Here is a 27,687-nt window from a genome sequence, read left to right on the forward strand (position 1 = left end):
AAGTGCATCTTTAGGGCTAGGAAGTCTGGGAGGTATATAATAGACAATAGGAGGACCCTCTTCAGTTGTAACAGGTTTTGTAATGTTTTTAATTCTTCAGACTTGTTTTATCCCCACATAAAAATAAGGTCATATGTATCTCTATATTTTAAATGCTTATGAAAGAAAAGTTTCATCTATATATTCATTCATTCTACAGCCATTTGTGTCAGGCTTTGTACTAACCTCTTGAATACCAAAGATCAGATTCTTGCTTCTCCCTTACTCTGTCTAATGTACAGACAAAACCATAAAGACATAATCAAAATGTAAGACATACTAGGAAATGGAGGGATATAGCCCAAAGAGATCTTTTTTAAAAAATATAGTTTGGAATAGGCAGCAGCACAAGTTCAGAAGATGAACATAAGCAAAGGCAGCCTGAGTTTTTCCACCTAAGCCATCTCCTGCAAATGTTTTTAGGCTGCAGGCTGGGCCCTTTCCCTGGTTCTGATGAGCCCTTTCTTCCATCATTTATGAGTCAGGAAATATCATTGTATATATCCAAATATAAGTACCCTGATTATATAGCCTGTGCGATGTGAGAAAAGTTTCTGGATCTTAGGTGATGATAGCACCCACCTCCTAGTGCCTATGGTCACTTAGGAAACAGCACTCAGTACAGATTACATGTCGGCCAGTGCCATGATGATGCTGATGAGACTGTTAATGTCATGTTGTTGTTTAATGTTTATACTTGTCAGGGCTCCCTAGAGACCTCCCCATAGCCTGCAGTGCCCTGTGCAATTGGCCCTGGTTTTCTTTGGGACCCCATCTCCTCCCACTGTCTCCCTCACTGGCTGCACTAGCATACCAGTATCCAAGCCTGCCCCACCTTTGGATCTTGGAGCTTGCTTTGCCCTTGACTAGAATGATTTCTTCAGATGTTTGTATAAATTATTCCTTTACTTTATGCAGGTCTCTACCCAATCTCATAGAGGCTTCTCTGCATGTTCTTTCTAATTAATTGTTCTTGTAATTTGTTATGTCCTAGCCTTACTTTATATTTCTTCATCATGCATGGCATACTAAACATAATAGTTTTTGTGTACTTGTCTCCTAGTTGTCTTTCCATGAGCACATGGACCTTTGTCCATCTCCCTCCCTAGGATATAAGATTCTCTAATGTCTCTAGAACAAGGGTTGGTCTTTGGTAGGCATTTAATAAATATTTTTGACTAATTGAATAAATGAATCATGATGAATAAGCAGATTGAAAAATAAGTTCCCATAGCATTTCTATGGCTTGGGAGCTGCTGCCTGGCACAGAGAGAGAAGGACTGGGGAGCTGGGTCCTGGAGGAAAGAGGATTGCCCACCTGTTTAGCAGTGCATGCTGGGGATTTGGAGAGAGCAGGGGGAGTGTGTTCCAACTGAGATTATGGGTGGTGACCACCTTGGAAGTGAGGGCCTGCTGTTTCAGCTCCAATAGGTAATAAGATAATAATAATTTTTAAAATTATTAATAACTGTGAGATAAATGACTGAATAGTCAGACAGTAGAGATGTATCATCTAGACCTTGTCATGAGGTTTCATTGAACAGGGTATTCTTGCAAGAGGCATTTTTGTTGGCACTTGAAGATGTGCATCTTTAGAGCTCTGTGCTGGTTATTTTTTCTTCCTCGCTTCAGCTGCAGGGGAGAGCCATCATCACTGGAAGCTTCTTGGAGTGGGTGCCCTGAGAGCAAGGTAGATAGTAGCATAGCGAGGGGCCAGAGGAAACCCCATTCTACCCTGCCCTCAGAGCGATTGCCTTGTGTGGCAGGCACCTTATATGCCCACATTTAGGAAATATACTCACAGACTAGAAACATCTTGAAAAAGGTAGCAAAATTAGCAGCAGACCCTTAAAGGAGGATTTTCTTCCTATTTTAGTTCTTCAGTGAAGCCATACTATCTATTGTGAGTGTTCAGGTCTTTGATCCGATAACTGTTAGAAGAGTGGAGAATTTTCTCATTAGGAATGTGTTTGTTTATTGTTTAACTGACAGATGGGTGGAGTCTCTGGGTCATTCATATAACTCTGCAGTGGGCATCTACATGTGCCAGGCACCATGTAGGGAGCACTGAGCCAGTATGAGTATGATGGCTACATCATTGCCACCACCTTAAATAGGCTAATTTTGACACTGTTATTTCCAAATGCATGTTTCCTTCTCAGCCATCACCCGATGGAACTCATCATGTACATTTCCCTGCGTGGAGACATTACTCAAAAGCTTTCTGGAGCTCTCCTGGCCATTTAAAAAGCTACACAGGAGACCTTACTCTTTTGTAAGCACAACACAAATTTCTTTCCTAAAACCAGAGTTTCCTTTTCTGATCAGCAGCCTTATTCCCCAGACTTGGTTCTAATAGACATATGACTATTAAGTTATGCTGCTGGCAAGATACTTTGTCACAAAAATGTGCCAGACTTCGGAAACTATTCCAAAGGCTAGTTTCCCAAATTGTCTTGGAGAAAAGCCTGGCTCTTTGGAGTAAGTAACAGCCTCCAAGGTGACTCCTTAGAATAGGGATGATGTACATGGAGATGGAAAAGTTCTGACATATTTTGTCAACTGACCTTTTTTTTCCACAGACCACATTTTAAAGTTTTGAAATGAAGCAAGCTAGTTTTTAGGCATCATATAAATAATACACCGATTGAGTTTCCAACTTCTCAGATGACTGCTTCTATGCAATGAAAGATGCAAAATCATTTACAACTACACAAAAACTTTATATTGCCATAATTATGGATTATGCCATAATCGTGGATGACATTGACTTCTTGGAGGCCCAAATTACCTAGAAAATTCTCTGGGTTCTTTCTGTTTTTCTTTCTTATTCTAGATTTTTTTTTTCCTTTCCCACTTTCCATTTCATGGGGGAAGCTGCATATCAATGGCCATCATTTTTTATTCTTTAATCTATAGTTTCACAGACTTGTAATCCATCCCCTTTCCTTCCACTTCATGGGTGTGATATTGAGATTTCTTAATCTTACTGTGCCTCAGTTTTCTCCTCTTTAAAAAGGGGATTCTTGACTACCTCACGCATTTGCATGAACCAGTGACATCTCCATGTAAGATCATTACCTCAGTTCTTTGTGCATGGAATATGCCAGGAAGTGACAGACACAATTACTTTTGCCATCATCACCAATACCATAGTTAGCATTGACAAAATAAATAGTTATTTTCCAATATGATTGTTGAGGCTGTTGTTAATTTTAGGTTTCCTGTTAAACTCTCAATTCCTTGGGTTATACTTTATTAAAGATTTGCATGCCTGTTCTGGTAGTATACCACTGATTGGGAGAAAAATCTCAGATTTATGTCTTCATATACTTTTTCCAAGCATCGTAAATTTTTAAAACTTTTCTTAATGTTTGGCAGCAAGCCATATCCTCATTGTTTGAACATACATGCACATATGGTATATATGCATGTCTATAGATATGTATACACACACATGTATATCCATTCCCAAATTATTTTATTTTCCATTTGAAATATCGCAGCCTTCATAATTCTGCTTACTGGCATTAGATGACTATATTTTCCACCTCTAAATTAAATACTGAAAGAATTTGACGCATAGGCACCAAAGTGGTAGCCTTTAAAAAGCCACTAACTTCACACAGACAGATACTTGAGACAGAAAAATCTTTGCTTCTTTGTGCTCCCTTGGTGTCTGGCTTCACCTGGTTGAGTGAAGTGAACTGTGGGTAGGTTGAGCTAAATATGGCCTTGCATACCCACGCGCAGGAGGTGGGCAAGGGGTTCCCGTAAATCGAGAGGCTGAACGCTGTCTCCAGACTGGAGACCATGGGAGTGAGGAGACTAAGGAGGAAATGGCATGGCTCCTGTGGCCAAGTGGTTTACCTGCAGCTGGCTTGGGCCACAGAGCACCCTCCAAAAGTACTTTGATGGCTACTTGGCTAATTTGATTGATGCTATGGGGTGTGGGAGGGAGGCAGGACCCCTGAATAGTATTTATAATGCTTTGCACATACAGGCTGCAGAGGCAGCCACAAAACCAAGCTGAACATAAATTTTAACTATGAAATAAATTCTAGAAATGCTCTGTATGCTTCCTTACTGGACTAAGTGCATGTAGGTAGTATTATTCATTCTTCTCCCGTCTGAAGGATTTTGTTTGCCATCTTTACTTTTGCTTAAAGATCGCGATTAAAACATGACCTGACCAAAACCCATGTATAGCTGTTTTACTGAGAAGTTAAGATTCTTTTCTTTGGCTTTATCTTTGCACAGAGGGCAAGTTTTTTCCCTTCCCAACCTGAAGGTTGGCACTTGTGACTGGGCACCATTATTTTCTTTATTCTTCATAGTATAAAAAGAGTAATTTTTTTTTCTGGCTAGGCCCATGTATTAAATACTTGCTTTTTCATGGTTCCTTGTCAAAATATATGTGCATTTCAACATAGATTGCCTTACTCCAACTAGGTATTTATTGAAAAGAATTCCAGGATGGCTCAGTCATTAGGATGATCTATCACTTTCGGAAGATTTTAGCACACTTGTGATCAGGAAATGAGGAATTGGACAATTGCTCTTATGAATGCTGAATGTGTTAGGAATATATTTTAAGGGGTACCAGAAAGTGAAAGAAAGCTAATGGTGTAATGAGGAATGTGTAACATTTAAGCTAAGACCTGAAGGAGGAGCAGGAGCCAGGCAGGCAAAATGCTGGGGGAAAGAGCATTGTAGGTAGAGGAAATAGCATGTGCAAAGGCCAAGAGGTAAGCATCAGTTGGCTTTTCAGAGGAAAAGCACTACACATCATGTAGAATTATCAAGAAAAATCCTGTCTCCTAGGGTTATTGTAAAGATTAAATCTGATGAACTTCATTAAATAAATACTTAGTTCTAGGCACATAGTAAAATAGATATTGTAATAATAATATCATTATTGTCTCCATTTGCTTTAAAGTTCTTCTCTGTACATAGTAATTCTTAAAAATATTCTTTTGTTTTGTTTTGTTTTTGTTTTTTAATATTCTAACAGACGTAAAAGAAAAGGAGCATTATATTTCTAGGAATGACTCAGGCCTTTATCCCCTAGGTTGTTCAGTATCCAAGATTTTCTCAGCCTAGGTTTCTTTAGACATACTCTCTATCTTCAAACAGATCTACTTTGATTCATGAATGGAGATAAGCAGATGGAAGGTGGATAGGAAACATTTATTGTAGTGATGAGAACTCACAGGAACATGAAAAGAGACTTGTACGTTTCTTTACAGAAATTCAGGTGATTCTTAGTTTGTAGAGCCAAAGAGGATGAGAGTTGAAAAATGAAAGCAATAATTTTTATTATGTATAATACAAATAGAGAAAACAGCTAAAAACACATGCATGTACAGCTAATGAATTTGTAACACCTTTGAATCCACTCATGAAAGAACCTACAACTTTCTAGTGACCGCAGAAGCCCTCAAGAGATCCTCTCAAACCAATTCATTTCTTCCCCCCAAAATAGCTGCTCTCTTACTTTCTATGGTAATCATTGACTTACTTTCCTTTATGTTTTTTTCTTCCCCAATTGTGTGTCCCTATGTATTATTTATTAGATTTGTCCACTTTTGTTTGTCTATTTGAAAACAAGATTTAAAAGTTCCACATTGGAGGAACTGGAGTAAAATAAAAGTGGCCATGTAGGGAAGACCCAAAATCAAGAGAAAAAAGTAGGCAAAACTTCAGCTCAATCAGGATTAGTGGTAAGAGGACAAGTCTAGGAGAAACTGGGGAGGCAGTGGAGGTGCCTGGGCAGGGCTGGATTAGAGCTCCTTCCCAGGAGGGTGTCTTCTGCCAGGTGAGGAGGTCTTACCATGGAGACTTGGAGACTGTACATAGCAGGATGGCAGCTCTGAGTAGAGAGTTTTAGGATGAGTTGTTTGTTTATGCTAGTCTGGAGCTCCCCCTTTGGAAGAGCTACAGTCATTTGCCCAGAGCCTGAGGCTCAGGGGAGAGAGATCAACCATCAGTGAATAATTCAAGAAAGATGAGAATGGGAGCTTCCCTCTGCTGGCCAAGGAAGCAGGGAGGGCCCTGGACAAGGAGATGGGAAGAGAACCACAGGTTGACTCTCTATTACAGGAACAAAGGGATGGTGGAACTCCCTGACGTCAGTCATTCCTTAATGATCTTCAAGAAGGGAGAGGAGTTGGGGGCCACAAGGCCTAGTACTGAGGAGCTACTTTGAGACTGTACTTAGCTTTCTAACTTCCCTATTAAGTGCCATTTTTGAAAGCCATGCTCAATCTCTTTATAGTTAGTAATGTAAACTCTGAAACAAAAACAAATGGGATTTTTATTTCCAGGAAGATCTGGGGAATAGTTTAGGACATGGTCCTTGAGGACCTGGTAAGAAAGGAACCAGCTGGGAAAGCTTATGATGAGACAAGTCTCCAAATTATCTGACAACAAAAAGAGGATGGACAGGGATCCAACTTGGAACTGAGTTGCCCTCCATTCCCTGGGGCTGTATTGGGGGGAATCTGGATTTTAACGCTGGCATTGCTATTAACAAACTACATAAACATTAAAAAAAAATTTTTATGGGCAGCCCGGGTGGCTCAGCGGTTTAGCACCACCTGGCCCAGGGCCTGATCCTGGGAACCCGGGATCGAGTCCCATGTCAGGCTCCTTGCATGGCGCCTGCTTCTCCCTCTGCCTGTGTCTCTGCTTCTCTCTCTCCTCTCTGTGTATTCTCAGAAATAAGTAAATAAAATCTTTAAAAAAATTTTTTTAATTTAATTTTTAAAAAGATTTTATTTTAGAGAGAGACAGTGAGAGCACAAGTAAGAAGGGCAGAAGGAGAGGGAGAGAGAATCTCAAGCAGGACTTCATGCTGAGTGTGGGCCTGAATCTTACAACCCTGAGATAGATCACTATGTGAGTCAAAACCAAGGGTCAGACATTTACCTGACTGCGCCATCCAGCTGCCCCTATAAACACTTAAAAAAAAAAAAAAGCATGGGGGGTGGGTGGGGGGGCAGCCCGGGTGGCTCAGTGGTTTAGCCCAGGGTGTGATCCTGGAGATCCGGGACCGAGTCCCACATCGGGCTCCCTGCATGGAGCCTGCTTCTCCCTCTGCCTGTGTCTCTGCGTCTCTCTCTCTCTCTCTCTCTCTCGAATAAATAAATCTTTTAAAAAAAGAATGCGGAAGGTATCTGGAGTTAGTTACTTGAAAATATTTGTTGAGCTTCTCCTGAGTGCCAGGCACTGCACTTTTTGGAATCAATAAGATTATAAAGACTCCCATCTTTGTAGAGCTGTCTTCTATGCATGAAGACTGAAATTAATGATAAGCTTGTTGAATGCAATGGAGAGAGGCATGTGGGAGGACTTACCATGAGCTGCACAACCCATGGTGATCTTGTCAACCTTTTCTATGTTTCAGATGTAGAGGTGGAAGGTAAGAGAGTGAAGGAGGATGCCTTATTGAAGGCAGTGTGATTAGCTAGTGATAAGAGTCAGAAATCAAACTTGAATTTTGCTTGTATTCACAGTATGGAACTGGAAGATCAAGAATCTATTGTGAGTGATTTATCTCAATCCCTGATAAATAATTTAAATCCTATTTATACTCCAGTTTTCAGGGCTTTTGTTCTTGTTTTTATAAAATGTTCCATTAGGGGACTGTGGAAGCCAGAATCCTGGTTCTTGGTTTGAATTCAGACACAGGCTGTAGGCCTTGAATTATCCTCAGGGAACTGATCTTGCTAAGTCCCTGGACCTTTCACTGCTCATGTATTTTCTCACCCTACATGCCTTTTTGGATTTAGTTACCTAAGACTTGTGGTACCTTAAGTCCAGCAATTCCATATCATTTTTTGGTAATAATCTGACATCCACTCAATGATGTATATACAGAGATAACTTGAAAATATTTTTAAAGTTACAAGAATAATAATAATTTATAAACCTAAACAGTAAATGGATGCCCACCTACTCAAATATTTTTTCTGGCTGAGTAATTTGAAATATATACTTAGTAAAATTTCCTCCACTGTTTATACACACTGTCTAATGAAATACTACAGGACAGAAAGTATTCATCTGAGGTATGGTATGGCTGTAAAACACACAGACACACATGTGATATACATTTTATAGCTTTGTGTATTTTTCAGACAACACATTGAAGAAACATTGTAGAAATACTACTGTGTACAGTGAAACCTGATTTAATGTTAGCATGCTTTAGCCCTTCATCTCTGTTAGCCTTTTATTTATATGTGTGTAATTATGACTTCTAGTACTTGTTACCAGGATATTTCCAAACTTGGTTTTGTCCTTACATCTTTTTTTTCTTGGGGACTTTTTCCAGATTGCCTGTTTCCTGGGAGCATAACTCTCTCTGTGGTTGGAAAGATCATATTGGGATGTGGTATGGATTGGCCTCACAGAGGTATGGTGTGGCCATCTGCCCCATGTCCAGATTAGAAATCTGAGAATTACGGTCTCTCAGAGTTCCTCCCTGACATCCGCCTCGTCTTACATCTGATTGCTCACCAGGTCCTGCTGAGTTTAGTCTGTAAATATTTCTTGAATCTGTTCTCTTCACCACCCCTGTTATTTCCCACCTTTGTTCTGATCTTCTCTTGCATGGATTATGCATTGTCTTCCTGACTGTCCCCTTTGCCTCCAGTCTCATTGTGTTCTGATTAACTCTCTACAGTTCCTCATCCCTAGCTAATACCTAGCCAATACCTTCAAAACCTTTGTCATCTTGTCTGCTTTTAATTGGGGCAGTTAAGGCCTTCCATCATCTTGCCCAAGCCTAACCCTCAGCTTCATTTTGCATCAGAAGCTGCATCCGCTTTTATTCTGGTAATACGGAACAGATCTACTCCTTATACACACTTAATCTGTGTATTCTCTTCCCTGAGCGTTGGTCCCTGTACTCTTCATGTTTAGAATGCCCCTCCTCCCACTTACCTTCCTCAACTACCTCCAGTTTATTCTTACATCCCTCTGCTTATTTGTCAACTTCTCTAAGAAGCTATATGTTGTTCCTGTAGACTGACTTAGGTCTTGATCTTTGTGCTTCCATAATTCCATTCTCAAGTCACAATTTTTCTTCCTATCCCTTCCCCTGCATTCTTGTCTTTCCCTACCAAGTATTTTTATCTCTTTCAGTCCCACCTTGTATTGAAGATAGACCATCAAATACTTGCTGAGATAGGGATTTTTCTTCCCTTTATTAGATGTTATCTTTCAGTCTGAAGACAGATTACCTGGAATGTATATCTTTATTTATCCTTGTATGGAAACATCATTTGGATTTCCACACTAAATATAAGAAACAGACCTTAAATGGCTTGCTCACAATTAGTGAACTACAATGACTGGCCTAGGAATGAGCTACCCTGGCTCTGACCTCGTCCATACTTATCCTGCTGTATCTGATTGTTACTGAGCAGAATTTGTTAGAAGTGGCAATAACTTTGTATTAGCTTTGAACTTGCTTTGCACCAGTCTCCAGAGTTATCTTCAAAGGACATCACTTTTTGTATGACCCTTAGCAAGATAGTAGAGCCCATAACTAAAACGGCCCCTAGTCATGTCAAGCTTACACACAGAAACCGAAACCACATCCAGAGAGAATTCACTTTGGGTAGATTTGAATCCCTTATTCCAATACATCCAGCTTTTGTGGATGGGTAGAAATTGGGAAGTAGTTTCTCCCTTCTTTCCACTTCCTTCTTAATGCTGTGCTTTCTATGTCAGTTGTTCTTCATTCAGCTATTTGTGGGGAGAGGGGGCAGTGCTCAGGTCAGGATAGAAATGGCTTTAAATTCTGAAGGTGGATAAAAGGAAAGGAGAAAGAGTCCCCTAATTACATCTGAACCAAAGATGAAATATCTAGAATACTGGTTTGCAAATTATGGCCACAGGCCAAGTCCCACCTACCACCTGTTTTTGTAAACAGTCTGCCATTCATTTATGTACTGCCCATAATTGCTTTTATAGGGTAGAGTTGAATAGTTGCAACAGAAACTGCATGATCAACAAAGTCTAAAATATTTGCTATCTGTCCCTTTTCAGAAGAAGTTTGCCAACCTTTGCTCTAGAAAACAACGAGGGCATTTATAACAAAAGATTTTATTACACTGACAAACCCCTTTTTATTATCATGCTATAAGAATCTCTGTCTCTCTCTAGTCACTTGAGTTGCTTGTGTTGAGTTGCTTTTCTTGTACTTGGCCCTGTATGTTTCAGAATCTAGGAGAGTGAAAAGACATGGGCAGAGATTGGGGCAAACTTCTCTTCTTACATCTGCTATTTGGCATACTTAGCTTAATAGTAACCGGTTTTTAACGTGTAGGATTTTAGTTTGGGTAAAAATAACTAGATTGCCACATAGACCACTGTGGCAAATAGATTTCATTTTGACAGGCAGTTCTGATGAGGTAGCTGTCTGAACCCTGTGTTAGGAAGGTTTATAAAATTGTACAAAGTAGTGCTGTGATTGATTAGTGATGTCTGTTAGGATCTATGCACAGGGAGAATGGGATTCATTTGTCTCAAGCTAGTGTTTTCTTCCTAATACCATGAATGACTGTGGTTCAGTATAGCACAGCCTAGCCTCAGATCTGATGGCCACTAAAAGGAGAGTCTTTGCAACCCAGAACCATCATATTCATAGGCTAGTGTGGAGCTGCAAAATGGCAGCTTGTTGATTCATAAAAGTAATAGTTGACTGAAAAACATTCTGAGTTTATAATTATAACCTCTGAGTCAACTTTCTTTTATTGTGGTAAAATATAACATGAAATTTGCCATTTTAACCATTTTAAGTGTACAGTTTTGTGACTTTAACTAAGGATATTCACTTTGATGTGCATCCATCTCCAGAACTTTTTTATCTCCAGAACTGAAACTCTGCACCCATTAAACAATAATTTCTCATTTCCCTTTTCTCCCTTCCCCTGGCAACCACCATTCTATTTTCTGTCTCTGTGATTTTGACTATTCTAAGTATCTCGTATGAGCAGAATCATATAATATTTCTCTTTTTGTGTCTGGCTTATTTCACTTAGCATAATGTCTTTAGTGTTCATCCGTGTTGTACTATGTGTCAGAATTTCCTTTCTCTTTAATAATGAATAAAATTCCATTGCATGTATGAGCCCATTTTTCTTTTTCTATTTGGTGTTCAATGGATATTAGGTTTTTTCTACTTTTGGCTATGGTGAATAATGCTGTCATGAACAGTTTGAGTTTCTGCTTTTAATTCTTTAAGCATATCCCCAGAAGTGGAAGTTCTGGGTTGTATGGCAATTCAATAGACAATTTTTTAAGGAACTGACACACTTTTCTACAGGGACTACACCATTGTATATTCCCACCAACAATGCACAAAGATTCCAACATTTACAGTCAGTGGGTAGTGGTATCTCATTGTGGTGTTGATTTGCATTTCCCTAAGGCTAGTGATGTTGTACATCTTTTCATGTGCCTATTACATATTTTATTTGAAATGTCTATTCAAACTGAGTCTTTTTAGTTAGTTCACACTACTGGTTTCTTTAAAGAGTAGTGGGCAGGGTCAGTTTCAGCCAGGAATTTCCCTGTCTGAGGATCTTGAAGACAACCTTGTAGGAGCTCCCTGTGACTATAATTACAAGCCAGAGAAGTCTGAGGAGAAAGAAACTCTAAGTAAAATGGGAATGTCTTGATGCCACTGTAGAAAATAAGACAGAAAATAGGGTAGTGGGGGGTGTGTGGAGAAGAGCTGCTTAAATTTTTTTTTTAATTTTAATTTTGTATCTTTTCTCCTTCCCAAGAGTGTGAGAAAGGGAAGAGGGTACAGAGAGAGATCCAAAGTGTGTTGCTTCCTCTTGACTTCTGTTTAAAATAAGTCTCTTTCAAGGTTCCAAAGCCTCAAAACCCACAAGTGACATTTTTAGGACAATTTTTTTTTCAGTGTGGAGGCCTTTGATTATCTTACCATAATTACTATGTTTACAGTGTTTTTCTCCCTGTTGACTATATTTTAGTGAAGCAGAGTTTGAGTTGGTTTTGTTAGAAACATCACTCTGGGAGCATTGAATTTACTTTACCTCCAATAATAGAAATAATTTAAATAAAGCTTTAATGTGCTTAAAGTCACTGATTTGAACTATATGGATCAGAAACATTCCAGAAACAGAAAATCTTAGTCCATTTGTTTAATTTGAAGACTAAATAAGGTGTGTTTGGGAAGGCTTGTGAATAAATGTTCTTTGTGTGAGCTAATGTATAGGATGAGATGATACCTTTGGAATGGTACTATACAGTTGCTAGAATTTAGCAAGAAGATGGACAGAGATGTATTTCTGATCTTATTTAACAAAGCCTTGCTTAAATGAGAGAAAATATTAAGTATATCAATAATATTTTCTGAAATATGTGATTAGCCAACAGTGAATTTGTTTTTTTTAGTGTCCCACCAAATACTATTGATGTTCCTCATTGCATGTAGTTCCTAGCAAACATGATTTTCCAGTTATTTCCATTTATGAGGAATAGTCTTCTCTATATATGGACTCCATAAATACTTAATCTCCTGTTAAATAAAAGCTAGTAGAAAAGTGGTATGCTAGTTCTTTTTCATTTCTATAGCTAAAGGCAAAATACAATTATTTACATTTTTCAGTCTTGATTTTCTTGATCTTAGATGCATTTGTGTTGTATTCATTTGGTCTTAGAATATCTCTTTTTAAAAAAAAAAAAAAAAACATATGCAGGGGTGCCTGGGTGGTGCAACTGGTTAAAGCATCTGACTCTTGGTTCCAGCTCAGGTCTGATCTGTGTCCTGAGATTGAGCTCTGTGTCGGGCTCCTTGTTCAGTATGCAGTCTGCTTGAGTTTCTCTCTTCCTCTGCCCCTTCCTCATCTGCTCTCTCTCTCTCACAAATAAATAAATCTTTTTTTTTTTAAGATTTTATTTATTTATTCATGAGAGACACACAGAGAGAGAGGCAGAGACACAGGTAGAGGGAGAAGCAGGCTCCACGCAGGGAGCCTGATGTGGGACTCGATCCCCGGTCTCCAGGATCACAACCTGAGCAGAAGGCGGTGCTAAACCGCTGAGCCACCCAGGCTGCCCTCAAATAAATAAATCTTAAAAAACAAAAACAAAAAACCCCATATTCAGTTTTGATCAATCTGTTTGCAATAACAGAATTTTGGCCTACCATGTTGAGAATTTCTTAAGAGAGGCAACCTCCAAACTCTGCCTATACAACTCGACAGGACTGATATATGTGGCAATACAGCCTTTAGGGAAATGATTATGGTTTTCAGTGAAAATCAAGAAGCGATTCTCACAGCCAAGTTGAACTCTGCCTCCAACTTCTCCAAACACCATCTTAAGGATGACAGTGTTTATAAGAGTTTAAAAGATCACAACTAACTTTGGATGCAATTTTATTTACAAGAGCCCACAAGATTTCAAATTTCAAATTCATGTTGGTGGGTAATCAAGGTTCACATTGATTCAAATGAAGCACATAATCCCATCAGTTGAAGCAAATATGAATGATACAGTTAATAATTTATTACCCAGGCACACAAACATATTCACAGTTGGTTTTAACTTTAGTATACAAGTGGCTAATTGTGGGAGCAGTTTTAGGGTGTGCTCAGAGGTTTCTGCTTCACCAGCAGAGCTTAATGGTTAAAGTTCAGCCTCTGCTATCAGACAGGCTTCTCTGTTTGAAGACTGGCTTCGTCACTTCCCAGGTGTGTGACCTTGGGCAAGTCAGTCACCTCTTTGCAACTCTGTTCTTCAGTTCTCAGATGGAAGTAGTATCAATGCCTATCTCAGAGGACTGTTAGGAAGATTATATAACCTGCTGTACAAAATGGGACTGTGAGAAGGGGCTCGCAAGTACTGAGCACTCAATAAATGTAGTGCTATTATTGTCATTATTACCAACATCATTAACCTCCTCTCTTCCTGTCCAGTTTTGTATGAGCATCTGCTCTTTGAGGTTATATTAGAAGCAGATAGAGAGGTACTAAAGGATTGAAGCAGAACCCACTTTGGTGTTTGCCATCATCAACAGTACCATTTGGTCATTTCCTAGCATTTCTCTTTGGGTAAAAGTTAAAGAGTTTATCCATAGTATATATTCAGAGGAGAAATTCCTGGCTGTATCAGTCACCTATTACTGTGTCACAAAACACCCCAAACTTACTGGCTTAAAATAATGATTTACACAATTCTAAGGGGAGGCAGGCTGGTTCTGTTAGTTTTCCTCATCTGATTGCAATCAGATGATGGATGGAGTAGCTGAATAGTCTAGCATGGTCTCACTTGTATGTCTGGCCATCGGGACTTTCTGTAGACTAGGGTACCTCAGATCTTCATTTGTCTTCTCATCCTCTGGTAGAACAGACACACTTCCTCACGTCATGGCATTCCTGAGCTGGAGTCTTTTTAAGCCCTAGGCTCTGGAGTGCACTCAGCATCACTTCACCTCACTTGTTGGTCAAAGCAAGTCATAAAGCCAGCCCAGGTTAATAGGATAAAAGAAGTTGCAAACTGTACTCAGGTCTTTCTAATCTATTGCATCAGGTCATAGGTTTCTTATACCTTTGACTTTCCTGGATGTTGCCAAGTTACTTTCTAAAGTAGTTTTACCAATTTATTCTCTAATTGGTACCGACTAGTTGTTAAGAGGGAATATCTTTGGGCAGCCCCAGTGGCGCAGCGGTTTAGCACCGCCTGCGGCCCAGGGTGTGATCCTGGGGACCTGGGATCAAGTCCCATGTCCAGCTTCCTGCATAGAGCCTGCTTCTCCCTCTGCCTGTGTCTCTGCCTCTCTTTCTGTGTCGCTCATGAATAAATAAATAAAATCTTAAAAAAAAAAAAGGAGGGAATATCTTTGGAGAAACAGTGTGTATGACAAAATGGATGCTCATAGGCTTCTCCCCAAATCTGGCTTTCCTTTATGTGGTAGTCTCTGCTATATATTTTTTAAAGATTTTATTTATTTATTCATAAGAGACAGAGAGAGAGGCAGAGATACAGGCAGAGGGAGAAAGCAGGCTCCCCATGCGGAGCCTGATGTACACTCAATCTCAGGACTCCAGGATTACACCGTGAGCTGACGGCAGAAGCTCAACCACTGAGCCACCCAGGCATCCCTCTACTACACATTTCAAAAAAACCTGAATCACAGATAAGTTACATTTCCCACATTCCACTGTAGTTAGGGGTGTCCATACTGCTGAGTTTTGGTCAATGGAAGTGATTGTTGCCATTTTCAGATTTGGCATGTAAATTACTCTGGTAATTTATTACCAGAGTGTCCTTTACTCTACCTCCTTGTCCAGATACAGAAGATCCAGTGGAACTGTGAGGGCCAGACTAAAGGATAGTGAAGCTGTTATGTAACAACCTAAATGATTGCTGAGAGTAAACATCACACCCCCCTATTCCCACTGTTGATTGGAATCTATTTGAACTAGAAATAAGCTTATAATAAGTCATTGAGATTTCAGAGTTTATCTGTTAGAGTGGCTGACATTTCCTTAAGCAGTGCATCCCAGGATAAGCAGAGTACTTTCTTTTTTTTTTTTTTTGTAGACTTTAGGTCTAGATGAGAATTAATCATCCAGTGTCATCTCCAAAGATATAATTGGTACCTATATGCCAAATATGTATTCATATATATATATATACATATATGTCTATATATGTATAGACATATATGAAAGCTTTATTGAGATATGATTCACATACCATCTAATTTACCCATTCAGAGTGTACCATTCAGTGAGTTTTGGTATATTTAGGGAGTTGTGCAACCATTATTGCAATCAATTTTAGAGCATTTTTATCACCCCCAATGGAAACCCTGTACCCTTTAAATAGTTACTCTGTATTTCCTCTCCCCCAATACCCAGTCCTTGGTAGCCACTAATCTGTAATCTGTTTTCCCATGGGTTTACCTATTTTGGGCATTTGGTGTCTGGCTTCTTCTACTTAGGACAGTGTTTTCAAGGTTCATCCATGTTATAGCATATGTCAGTATTTCATTAATTTTTTTTTTTTTTTTTTTTTAGTATTTCATTAATTTTTATGAATGGACAATATTTCATTGTATGGATATTTGGATATGCTACATTTTATTTTATTTTTTAAAATATTTTATTTAGGGATCCCTGGTTGGCTCAGCGGTTTAGTGTCTGCCCATGGTATGATCCTGGAGTCTCGGGATCGAGTCCTGCATCGGGCTCCCTGCATGGAGCCTGCTTCTCCCTCTGCCTGTGTCTCTGCTTCTCTCTCTCTCTCTCTCTCTCTCTCTCTCTCTCTCTCTCTCTCTCTCTCTCTCTCTCTCTGTCTCTCATGAATAAATAAGTAAAATATTTTAAAAAATATTTTATTTAAATTCAGTTTGCCAACATGTGGTATAACACGCAGTGCTTATCCCATCAAATGCCCTCCTTAGTACCTGTCACCCAGTACCCCATCCCCCTATCCACCTCCCCTTCTGCAACCCTTTTGTTTGTTTCCCAGAGTTAGGAGTCTCTCATGGTCTGTCTTCCTCTCTAATTTTTGATCTGTTCATTAGTCGATGACATTTGGGTTGTTTTCACATTTTGGATATTATGAATAATATTGCTGTGAACATTAATTACACAACTTTTCCTAGATGTCATTTTTTATCTTTCAAAAATCTTGATAGAAAGTGTATAAGAGCATATGACCAATTTAGTAGAAGAAAATTTATTTGAAAAGCAAACTGTTTTTAAAGGATTGACATCATGGAAGAAAAAAATACAACAGTGTGTCTTCATGCTGGAACTTTGGGAATGAGTAAACTAATGTAATAACCTTTATTCTACAGACTGTGAACCTAATCTTAAATATGTCCCCTCTAGAATATATCTTATTTTTATAATAGTGGAATACTTAGAATGTAATAGAAGTCCAACCTATGGCTTTGCACTATAGTTCAGTGAAAAGTCTTAGTACTTTGGATTAAACTTTTTACTTATTTATTTAGCATATATATATTGAGTCCCTACTCTATTCAGGAACTAAGGAAGTGACTATAAGTAAGGAAGAAAAGACTCTGTCTCATTAATAAGAAATATATTTTAAAAATGAACAAGGGATGTAGAGATTGTAATATTTGCTATGTGTATGTGTAAAGAGGGAGGAGGGCTACTTCTGAAGCTGAATGATGAGCAGAAAGCAACCTTGCATAGCACTGGGATGAGTGGACACCAGGCATCAGGAACAGCAATGCAAGGTCACTGATAGAGGAACAAACTCAGTATATCTAAGGAACAGAAAAAATACCAGAGGCATGGACTTTATGAAGGGCATAACTTTTGATGGTATTGTACTATCTTACATATGAATATTAAGAAGTATTTCTTTGCTTTCAGATTCTAGAATTAGTGTAATTTGATGTCAGCTAGTGTCTTTGTGACAGTTTTTGCCCAATGTTCTGGAATCACATTCTGGATTCCTAGCGGTGTGAAAAATCACCTGTTACAAGTACCAGTCTAAAAATCTGTCAGCGAGGCAATAAACATTTGGAAACCCTAGAGTAAATCTTTCCAAAAACCTGGATTTTTGTGTAAAATGAGCCCAAAGTCAACCAGCATGCCAAGCATTTTATGGGAATAAATTGGGTGCTTTATGAAGTACACTCATTCTTCTAGGCCACTGGGACCGAAATACTCACCGCGCTGTTGCCACAGCGAGTGGAATGGGTTTGCAGTGGTTAGAGGATTTAGCACTTCTTTCAGAATTGCCTGGCTTGACCTTAAGGTAGAATTCATGCTCTGGGTCAGTGGCTGTGAGTGGGTTGGGATGTTCTTATGCAAATACTATGGATATGTCTAAATATGTCTTACTTAGGAGACATGAACTATTCAGAAGAATTTTAGTGATAATTTCTTTTTATTCTATAATTTAAAAATGTCATGATTTTTTAAAGTAGTCAAATAATTTTTGAAATAACCTATAATGTTTAATTTTTTAGGAATTTACTTATTTAGCATTGTTACTATCTTCAATACAGCAATGAATGAGGAGGGAAACACAAAGCCTCTGGATAGGCCCAATAAATTAAAAATCAGTTCTTCCTAATAAAGTCATTAGAGACTATTGTCTTCCCGCATACATGTATTTTTAATGAGGGTGGTTACCTTGCTTCCACCCCCTCAGCCAATCAGAAAATAGGTAAGATGTTACCTGTAATTAGGTACCTTGACATCAGTAAGAATAAATGAAATCTTATTGCACATCCCTGTTAGCTCTAATATCCTATCTCTTATTAATCCAAGCCAGTTCAACGTCACAATCATAATTAGAGAAGTGGCAAGATTTAATAAAAGGCCTAAAATATTTAAATTTAGCAATTTATTTCCTAAAACCAAGACATATTATAAGTTTATAAGTAAATGTTTTGCATTTGATTTTATATCCTACATACCTCCACAACAGCCTTTTATGTACTGCTTTTATTTTTATTTTTATTTTTTATTTTTTTTTTAAGATTTTATTTATTCATGAGAGACACAGAAAGAGAGGCAGAGACAAAGGCAGAGGGAGAAGCAGGCTCCATGCAGGGATCCTGATGTTGGGATTTGATCCCGGTACTCTGGGATCACACCCTGGGCCAAAGGCAGGCCCTAAACCGCTGAGTCACCCAGGGATCCCCTGTACTGCCTTTAGACTTATTTTTTTTTTAAATTAGCTAAAATGACCCTTTCTGTCTATTCTCTGAGAATATCTTCTGCAAGCTGTTAAGAGCATCACAATTTTTGTTGGTATAGTAATGATTGCATTATTATGTAAACTTCCTAATTGCATTTTATTTTTATTTTAAAAAATGCTAAAAATAATGGTAAAGAGCATGTGGTTTATATACTTGATATAGTTAAGACAAATATGGAAATTATTAATATCTTGAAAATGCCCATCCTGAGACTTAATCAGTGACACTTTGAAGGTGAAGGCATGTTTGAAATATGGCACTACTATGGCCTTTTCATAAAATACTGGATCGGAAAAACAAAATGTCATTAGATATCTTAACAATTTTTGGTTCTAGCTTACCTGTTTTATTTTCATATGTGTTTCCAAAAATGAATCATATTCCCAAAAAGAAGACGGCAGGTACTTTGTTAGGGCTTAGAAGGAAGCACCTCCAGGAAGGAAGCATGTAACCTGGTTCCTTTCCTTTCTCCTCCCAATAGTGGGTATCTATGTAGTTTTTGTGGGATAAACTTGAAGAGAGTCCTCAAAATCAACTTAACATGTAGCTGTTTCCTTTATGAGACTAGATTTGCATGTTTGTACATCTTCTGGTTGGCAAATGCTTCAGTCAATGAACAAACCATTTCTCCTGACCTGAGGTAAAGCTTAACAAGTCAGTTGAGCAGGGGAATTTGTGATCTTCTGCGACCTTATGTGTGAAGGGAAGAGCTATAGGGTGATAGCTTTCTAGAAGTAATAAGAGATTCGGGTACATATCATCAGAAAGAGGATTTTGGCAAAGGTACTTTCCACTCTAAAGAAAAAAGCTGATGGTATTCTCACATGTTAAAGATGACCTCTAAAGTAAACAGATATTTATGGCCTCTGAGTTCTCTGATCTTCTATTCCATTCTTCACCAATAAAGAGTGTTAAGAATAATTTAGTATTCAAAGAGAAGAGACCCAGGCCGTGTCTCCCTTTCTCTCTAGATGAGACCTGAAACGGAGGGAGTTTGGGAGCCTAAGGCTGTGGTTGGTAAGAAGCTAGTCCATAAAAAGGACTCTCCATTGTCGACTAATTTCTGCATGTGTCTCAAAATTTCTTCTCATGCTGCATCTTCTCCCTATCATACAGTTAAAAAAACTCCATGACAAAATATTAAGGGAATGTGTTTTCTTAATATATCACTTTTGGAGACTTTGCTCAGATGAGTATCCGGTCTTCTTGCTCTCCAGCTACTAGGTTCAATGGCCTGTGTCTTTAAAAAAACAATCAGGTGGGCAGCCCTGTTGGCTCAGCAGTTTAGCGCCGCCTGCAGCCCAGGGCGTGATCCTGGAAACCCAGGATCGAGTCCCACATCGGGCTCCCTGCATGGAGCCTGCTTCTCCCTCTGCCTCTGTCTCTGCCTCTCTCTCTAGCTGTGTCTCTATGAATAAATAAATAAAATCTTAAAAAAAAAAAACAATCAGGTAACAGGAAATGGCAAGAGTGTTTTATTGGTTTCAGGAAGAGGGAAGGGAATTGGAAAATCTTGACTCTACCTAAGGAAGATTCTTTTGAATCTCTGCCTTGAAGGGAAATATTCCAGCAAAAAGGAAGGGGGTCATTATCTTGGTTTTGAAAAACTAGAATAGTCTTTGATTAGTGAAGTGATGACTAGGACCATTTAAAAGGACTAGACACTCAGGGTTGCCAATCACTTTGTTCTCCCCCATAGATGACAACTGTATGGGAAGATACCATTGTGGGCATGAGCAAGGGAAGTGAGTTGAGGGAGTTTAATGCACAGTAGTGTCAAGTTAGAGTCCTGTGTCCCCCTCACGCTGGATATGTATAGTCTTTCAGGAGGCTGATTTGTTGGTATGTATTCTAAACCTTAAAGATATGGAAGCCTTTTGACCTAGCAAATGCCCTTCCAGGGACTTACCTTAAGTAATAACTCGATCATGAGAGGAGAAAATGTTCAGAGATCATTTCTTCACAGTTATTTATATAATTTGAAAAATTGGAAACAACCTCAAGGCCCATTAGGAGGGGATTATGATAGATTACACTGTGGCCCCTAGAGAATGAACTAGACCAATATTTATGGGTAGGAAAATGGCAATGGTATTTTGTTAAGTTAGAAGGAAGGTCACAAAGCAGTATGCATAGTATGATTGACTTTTGTTAATGCCATAGGCATAGATGGCAAGAAGTTTGGAAAGCCACAAATATGGTCATCAGTAGTTTTCTGGTTCCTGGAGTTGTGTTTTGTTTTTATTTTGCTTTTCTTTCTCTCTCATACTTCCCCTTATTTCAGAATTAAAAATACGTAATTGTGTATTATTTCAGAATTGAGATCAAAGTTGATAAAGCAATTTGGGGTTTGGATAATGAGAAAAAGAAAAAATCCATGATTCATAGCTAAGGAAAACTACTTTCAATTCTCTGATATATTTTATTTTTCTAAACAACCTTCTCTGGCTGTGTGCATGAATATTTATATATGTGTATATAATTTTGTTTTAGAAAACCAGAATGTCCCTTAATTAATTGAGAACGATAGATTTGACCATCGGGAGGGGTAGATTCTCATATAAAAAATAGATGTACACTCACACATGCACACATATTAATACTCACTAGTAGGTATTTTTTAACAGGTGACTTTAATATTGTATTATTAATTGATAATTATTAATACTTGTTAGTGGTAATAAAGATAAGACATTTGATCATTCTTCAACCTAAACGGTTTTTGCTTTTTTTTTTTTTTAAGATTTTATTTATTTATTCATGAGAGACACACAGAGAAAGAGAGAGGCAGAGACACAGGCAGAGGGAGAAGCAGGCTCCATGCAGGGAGCCTGACATGGGGCTCGATCCTGGGTCTCCAGGATCAGGCCCTGGGCCGAAGGTGGCGCTAAACCGCTGAGCCACCTGGGCTGCCCTGGTTTTTGCTTCTTTCTTGCTTAATCTTTGAGTTATTTTTTGTCATGAAATGATTAAAACTATTTACTATCAACAAATAACTAATACTGTGTTTCCTATTAAAAAATACATTGATTTTTATGTCTGTTAGTGACCTTCATGGTCATCATTATCTTTCTTTCTAGCAAGTGCAATTATCAGATAACTTGGGACTGAAATACTGGGCTCTAGGATATCTCCTCTGAGGTTGCTTGTCTCTCTTGACCCCACTGGGTACTATCACTTTTCACTATGCACCACACGTTATGCCAACCCTAATCTAGTATAAGCCAATTTATGCTAGTTCTTCAAAAAGGATATCTGGTCAGTTTCTAACACCACCAATGAAAGATTTTATACAGTCTTCCAGATCAACTGGTTCCCCATCAGCAGATCACTCCAGTTTAGTAGGGTGGTCTGTTTGCTTTCCTTAGATACCCATGCATCCCTTTAAATCCTGTGTCCTTGCTGGTAGAAGGTCCATTCTTTCTCCTGTCTGTGGCCAATATAGAACACCCACAATTAAATTGCTCCTTTGACCTTTCAAGTTTGAGGAGAACAAGGAAGACCATTCAGCTAGAATTACCTGAAAATTTGGTTGTATCTACATGAATGTGGCATTATGACTTATGGTATTTTCTACTTTCAATAATGGTGATTTTATTTTGTGGAAGCATTAGCAAAGAAACTCACCTCATTGAAGAAAAGGAATTTTTGTGTCTTAAATTTTTCCCTCCACAAATGGTAACCTGAAATCTCATTCATGCTCTGTGAAATTGAAGAAATTGGATATTTGGGAATGGAAATTGGTGGTCCTCCAAGCAATATGGGATCTAAAAGTGTTAAATCCTTTTATAAATAAACCTTGATTCAGACTGGAATGTCTTGGCTTGATCTTAAAGGTGATATTATAGGAGACATATAGCTGTTGACTAGCCTTAAAGATAATTATCTACACATTCCAGTCTTAGGCTGCCATCAGCAGGGCCTGCCTTGCGATGAAGTCAATGTTCTTTCCCTTACAGGAATATTACATTTAGACAGACCTCTAACCCCAGGATGTTTGTAAGCCACACTCAGCTTGGGAACTGTGAATGCAAAAGAAACCCCTTAATAGTAGCAAATGTTATCTTTGAAGCTTTCTAGATTTCCATGCATCCATGTCTCAGCAATTTGTATTTATTTCTAATTGGACCAAGTCCTGCTATCTTTGGGTTGAGAGATCAATATTTGTGATTTGCTTTGCTAAATTTGTAAGAAGAAATTAGCTTTCTTTTAGACCTGTTATGTTGTGTATTAAACTCAGCTATATCACTGGGGTATGTGCATGTGAGATTTTGGATGAAGTTGTGGAATGAAGTCTGTTGATATAGGTAATTTCCTAAGGACATGAGAGAAGGAGGGAGGAACAGTTGGAGGGAAGAGAAAATTAAAAGCAAGTTTCTTGCTAGACTGTGAATACCATGGGTGCAGGGACCCCTGATACCTGCCATAGTGCCACAGTAAATTCTGTTGAATTAATGAATGAACTTATAGAGAGCTTGAAACATGCTAAATGCTCTACCTTCAATTCTTACAACAGAAGCACAGTACTCTTGTGGTCATCAAAGACTCTAGAGCCTGACAGCCTGAGTTCAAATCCCAGCCCTGCCACTTATTAGCTGTGTGACTACAGACAAATTACTTAACCTCTCTATGCCTCAATTTCTCTATAAAATGGGAATGATAGCTCAAAGGAGTGTCACAGTATATAAGTGGGATTATAAACAATTATTTAGGGATCCCTGGGTGGCGCAGCGGTTTGGCGCCTGCCTTTGGCCCAGGGCGCGATCCTGGAGACCTGGGATCGAATCCCACATGGGACTCCCGGTGCATGGAGCCTGCTTCTCCCTCTGCCTGTGTCTCTGCCTCTCTCTCTCTCTCTCTCTCTCTCTCTGTGACTATCATAAATAAATAAATCTTTAAAAAAAAAACAGTTATTTATACGTAAGATCAAGCATCCAGGTTTTTGGAAACAAAATCTCTTATGTCACCTCTGTTATCAAGAGGAGTACAAAACTTGTCAGGATTCAAACCCTCCTGGGCCACCCTCTCTGGAGCAGGAGAGGGAATCCTAGTCCCAAGGCTTTCTCGATGCATCCATCACTAAAGAACATTCCCATTTGGGTTATCCTGCCATGTAATTTCGGCACCATCGTGTAAGGAACACAGGACCAAAGTATAGATTTGAAAGATTCCAGAAGGGAGGCAGTTTGACAAAAGGGCTGGGACTGAGGGTACTGATCAGACTGACTGATCAGACTGAGGGTACTGACTCACTGGCCTGACCGCTGTCCCTGCAACTTCTCGCTATTGGATCTTGGGCCTATTTAGCCATTCTAGGCGCATAACATGGGGATGATAATGAACTTGCCTCATTCAATGAGATAATCCTGTTCAGTAAATACATCAGCACCTGGCCCAAAGCAGGTATTCAGTGAAGGTGATTGTGTTATTATTTGAGCTACTGCTTTATCCAGGGATTTGGTTGACACTTAAGGCCTCTGGTTCCCCCTACATTGCTCAGGACAGCTTGTCTTCTATGGCTAGTAAAGGTGGTGCTTGGGCAGATTTTGAATCCTCATCCTCTTGATGGTGAGCTAGAGTCACATCCCTCACAGCCTCAATCACAGGAGCTGCATATGGTGTTCCCCAGGTAAGGAGGTTGCAGTGATACCCCCAGTGATGCAGAGAGGGCCAGAAGGGAGCTTAGAGCTCATCTAAGGAGATCACCTTAAAAGAGGGAAGACTGTGGGATGCCTGTGTGGCTCAGCGTGTGTGGCTCTGCCTTTGGCTCAGGGTGTGATCCAGGAGTTCCAGGATTGAGTTCCACATTGGACTTCCTGCATGGAGCCTGCTTCTCCCTCTGCCTCTGTATATGTGTGTGTGTGTGTGTGTGTGTGTGTGTGTGTGTGTCATGAATAAATAAATAAAATCTTTAAAAAAACAAACAAAACAAAACAAGAAAGAAGACTGGGCCCAAAGAAGGGAAGATGGTGGCTTGATACAGTTTCCTGTTCTTCATTTCCAAGTTCTTCCTTCTACGTGTTTATATTCTCAGCCCTACCATGTCAGTCCAGCCCATCCTTCTCCCTGTAAGCCTTCTTCACCGGCTTGTTTTCTCTGCCACTTCTATTCCTCATCCTCTCCCTTGAAGTCTCTTGGAGCAGTATTCTTCTTTCTGAAAGCTTCCTGGCCTTCTCCCCTACTTCACCTCCACTCCCCCACCATAGCTCAGACCATCCTCTTGCTAGGATGATCTCTTCACTACCCCTACTTGACAAAATTCTACCTATCCTTTAAAATAGAGAGTCAAAGTTGGTAGCCAGTGATCCAGATGTGGCCAAAAAATGTATTTCATGAATTCAGGTAGGTTTTGTTTTTAATTGAGGCACCATTTCACAAGATAATTCAGATACTTTTTCTTCTTTGGGTAAGAGGATCTGGCCACTTAGTACCTACATTTTTGCTTGGTGGAAATTAGTGGCAGCTAAGGAGCATTTTCCCTGCCTGGCCAGCATCACTCCTTGTTAATAACTGCTCTGCTTTGCTGGTGTTTAGATTTGTGACTCCTGTTTTAAGATGTTCTCTAAATATTATCACTTCTGAGAAGCATCTCCTGTCCTTGTCTTGCTTTTCCAAATGTATCTTCTCCTTGTCTTATGTCTCTAAAACTCTGCTGCCTTTTCTATAGTGGAGATGGAGTTCTGTCCTGCTTATTGTTGGTTCTAGAGAATAATACTTAGCATCTATCAAGTGCTTACTAAGGGCAGGGCACAGGGGCTGAGTGTTTCATGGACATCTTAATCTCCAGGCCTCATTACGACCTTGTGTGAAGTGTATTATTATCTCTGGTCTACAAAGGCAGAAGTCCAGAGAGTGTAAGTGGCTTACTCAAGGTCACACAGTGGGTGGCAGAGAAGGGATTCAGGCCATCAACTACCCAACCTTAGTGCTTGTGTTGCCCTGTGTTTTATACTGATGGATCTTTCCGAACACATTGAAAGCTGTGCGATATTTAGGAGTATAATTCTCTAGTTCTCCTACATTAAATGTTTCCAGAGTACATACTTCATCAGAGGCACAGAACTCTGATCCATTTTCTCCAGTTAAACAAGTAAGCGATAATTATATTATGGGTCATGATAGTGTTTTGAGTATTCACAGCCTGCCCTGTGCTGTGCTGGACATTTACCCTGCAACCTCTTATAATCCCCATAACTGCCCTAGGTGGCAGAATGTGTTTCTTTATGTCCAGTTAAAGAATTGTAGGTTCAGTGAAGTCAGGTACCTTGGCCAAAGATATATAGCATCAAGTGAACAGGATTTGAACTTGGATTTTTTTTTTTCTTTAAGATAGGGAGAGTGGGGGCAGAGGGAGAGAGATTCTTAAGCAGGCTCCATGCCCAGCACAGAGCCTAATGTGGGGCTTGATCTCACAACCCTGAGATCATGACCTGAGCTGAAATAAAGAGTCAGATGCATAACTGACTGAGCCAGGCACCCCTTGACTTTTCTTTTAACAGCAGCATAGTCCCAGTTCTGCTTATGTTTCTGTTGTCTGGCTGCACAGAGGATTGTCATGATCCTACTGAGATTAGGCTATATCTGTAGGGTTGTTATACACAGATAGCTGGGCCATACCCCTGAGTTTCTGATTCTATAGGTAGAGGCAGGGGGCAGGTAAAAGGATGCTATGAATATGCATTCTCACAAATTCCCAGATGAAGCTGCTGCTGCTGGTTGAGGAACCTTCTTTGCAAACCACTGGTTTGACTATCAGGTGTTACTGTTTTTACTAATTCTAATTTTGAGTTAGGTGATTATTTATTAAGCGCCAGCCATGTGCTAGACCCCAGCTGGGGATTATAGATATTTGGGTAAATTAGACATGAAGCAAAGAGCCTAGTGGGGGAAATGGGAAGATACATACAAAGAAATTCTTAAGTGTAGTAATTTATTGTGATACATGCTAGAAGAAACAAACTTGGAGCTGAGATGAGGAATACCAGGGACAGGTGGGAGGTAGGCAACTAACTGTAACTCAGGAGATTCAGAAGGGCCTTTGGGAGGTGGTGACATTTATGTTGAGACCTGATAGGTGAGAAGATACCTGTCCTTTGAAGAGTTTGGAAGGGGTGGAGGAGAAACAAGGCATGGTAGAGGAGAAAGACCAGATTCTACAAGGCCCAGGGAAGGCCAGAGTGTCATGAAATGTCATTAAGGGGGGCAGACAAGGGCTAAATAAAACAGGGCCTTTGTCAGTCAGGGAGTTGGAGTTTTATATGCAAGGCAATAGAAACCATACTGCCTCTTTTAAAACAGTATTTTGATTTTGGAAGTCTGTGCTTGTAGGTGTAAAAATTCCTTTGCTCAGTTATAGGGTTTGGGCTCTCTTCACCCGTAGTATAAAAAAATGGAAGTTGGTGATTCACCCTCACCAATCACTGAGGATAGGAACAAGCGTCAGGGGACTGGTGGGAGGGGCAGATAGGACGCTATATGTACACACACACATACCCTCCAACACAGCTCTAAACTGAGCAAAAAGGTTGGTTGATTTGTCTCCTTTTTTTCACCTTTGGAAACTGGATCTGCTTTTCTGACATAAGAGAGGTAGAAAATACTCTTAGCATGCTCACCTTTGTCTTTGAAGAGGTGAGCATTGTTGCCAAATGTTGTAAGTTAAATCCTAGCAAGAATGACTATAATCAAAGACTGAGTCACAAATTAAAATGGGAACTTGTATTATTAGCTGTCCTGCCTTTCCTTCTCTCTGAATCAAAGCAGAGGATGCCAGCAGGCCAGCTGTCTCCAACCACACCTCAGTGCTCATGAGTGTCAAGGAGTTCACATCGCCATCTCGTTCAGAAATGTGTTCCCCCTGTTTCTTTGCCATAGAATGGAGTTATACTTCTTCAAATCATCCAGAT

General features: G+C 39.4%; 1 protein-coding gene and 1 long non-coding RNA gene across 25 annotated transcripts in view; one reads left to right on the top strand and one right to left on the bottom strand.

The window, feature by feature from the left end:
- The window catches only part of ERC2 (ELKS/RAB6-interacting/CAST family member 2), a 904,101-nt gene that overhangs the window by 495,740 nt on the left and 380,674 nt on the right, over positions 1 to 27,687 (top strand). The window lies entirely within an intron of this gene.
- Positions 1,514 to 6,083, bottom strand: LOC144291251 (uncharacterized). The gene is made up of 3 exons (XR_013358568.1): positions 5,873 to 6,083; positions 1,842 to 1,970; positions 1,514 to 1,718 (listed from the first exon to the last, which is right to left on the bottom strand). It is a non-coding gene; the product is annotated as an uncharacterized LOC144291251 (long non-coding RNA).

This window comes from Canis aureus, chromosome 19 (assembly GCF_053574225.1).
Source record: "Canis aureus isolate CA01 chromosome 19, VMU_Caureus_v.1.0, whole genome shotgun sequence".
Taxonomy (NCBI): Eukaryota; Metazoa; Chordata; class Mammalia; order Carnivora; family Canidae; genus Canis; species Canis aureus.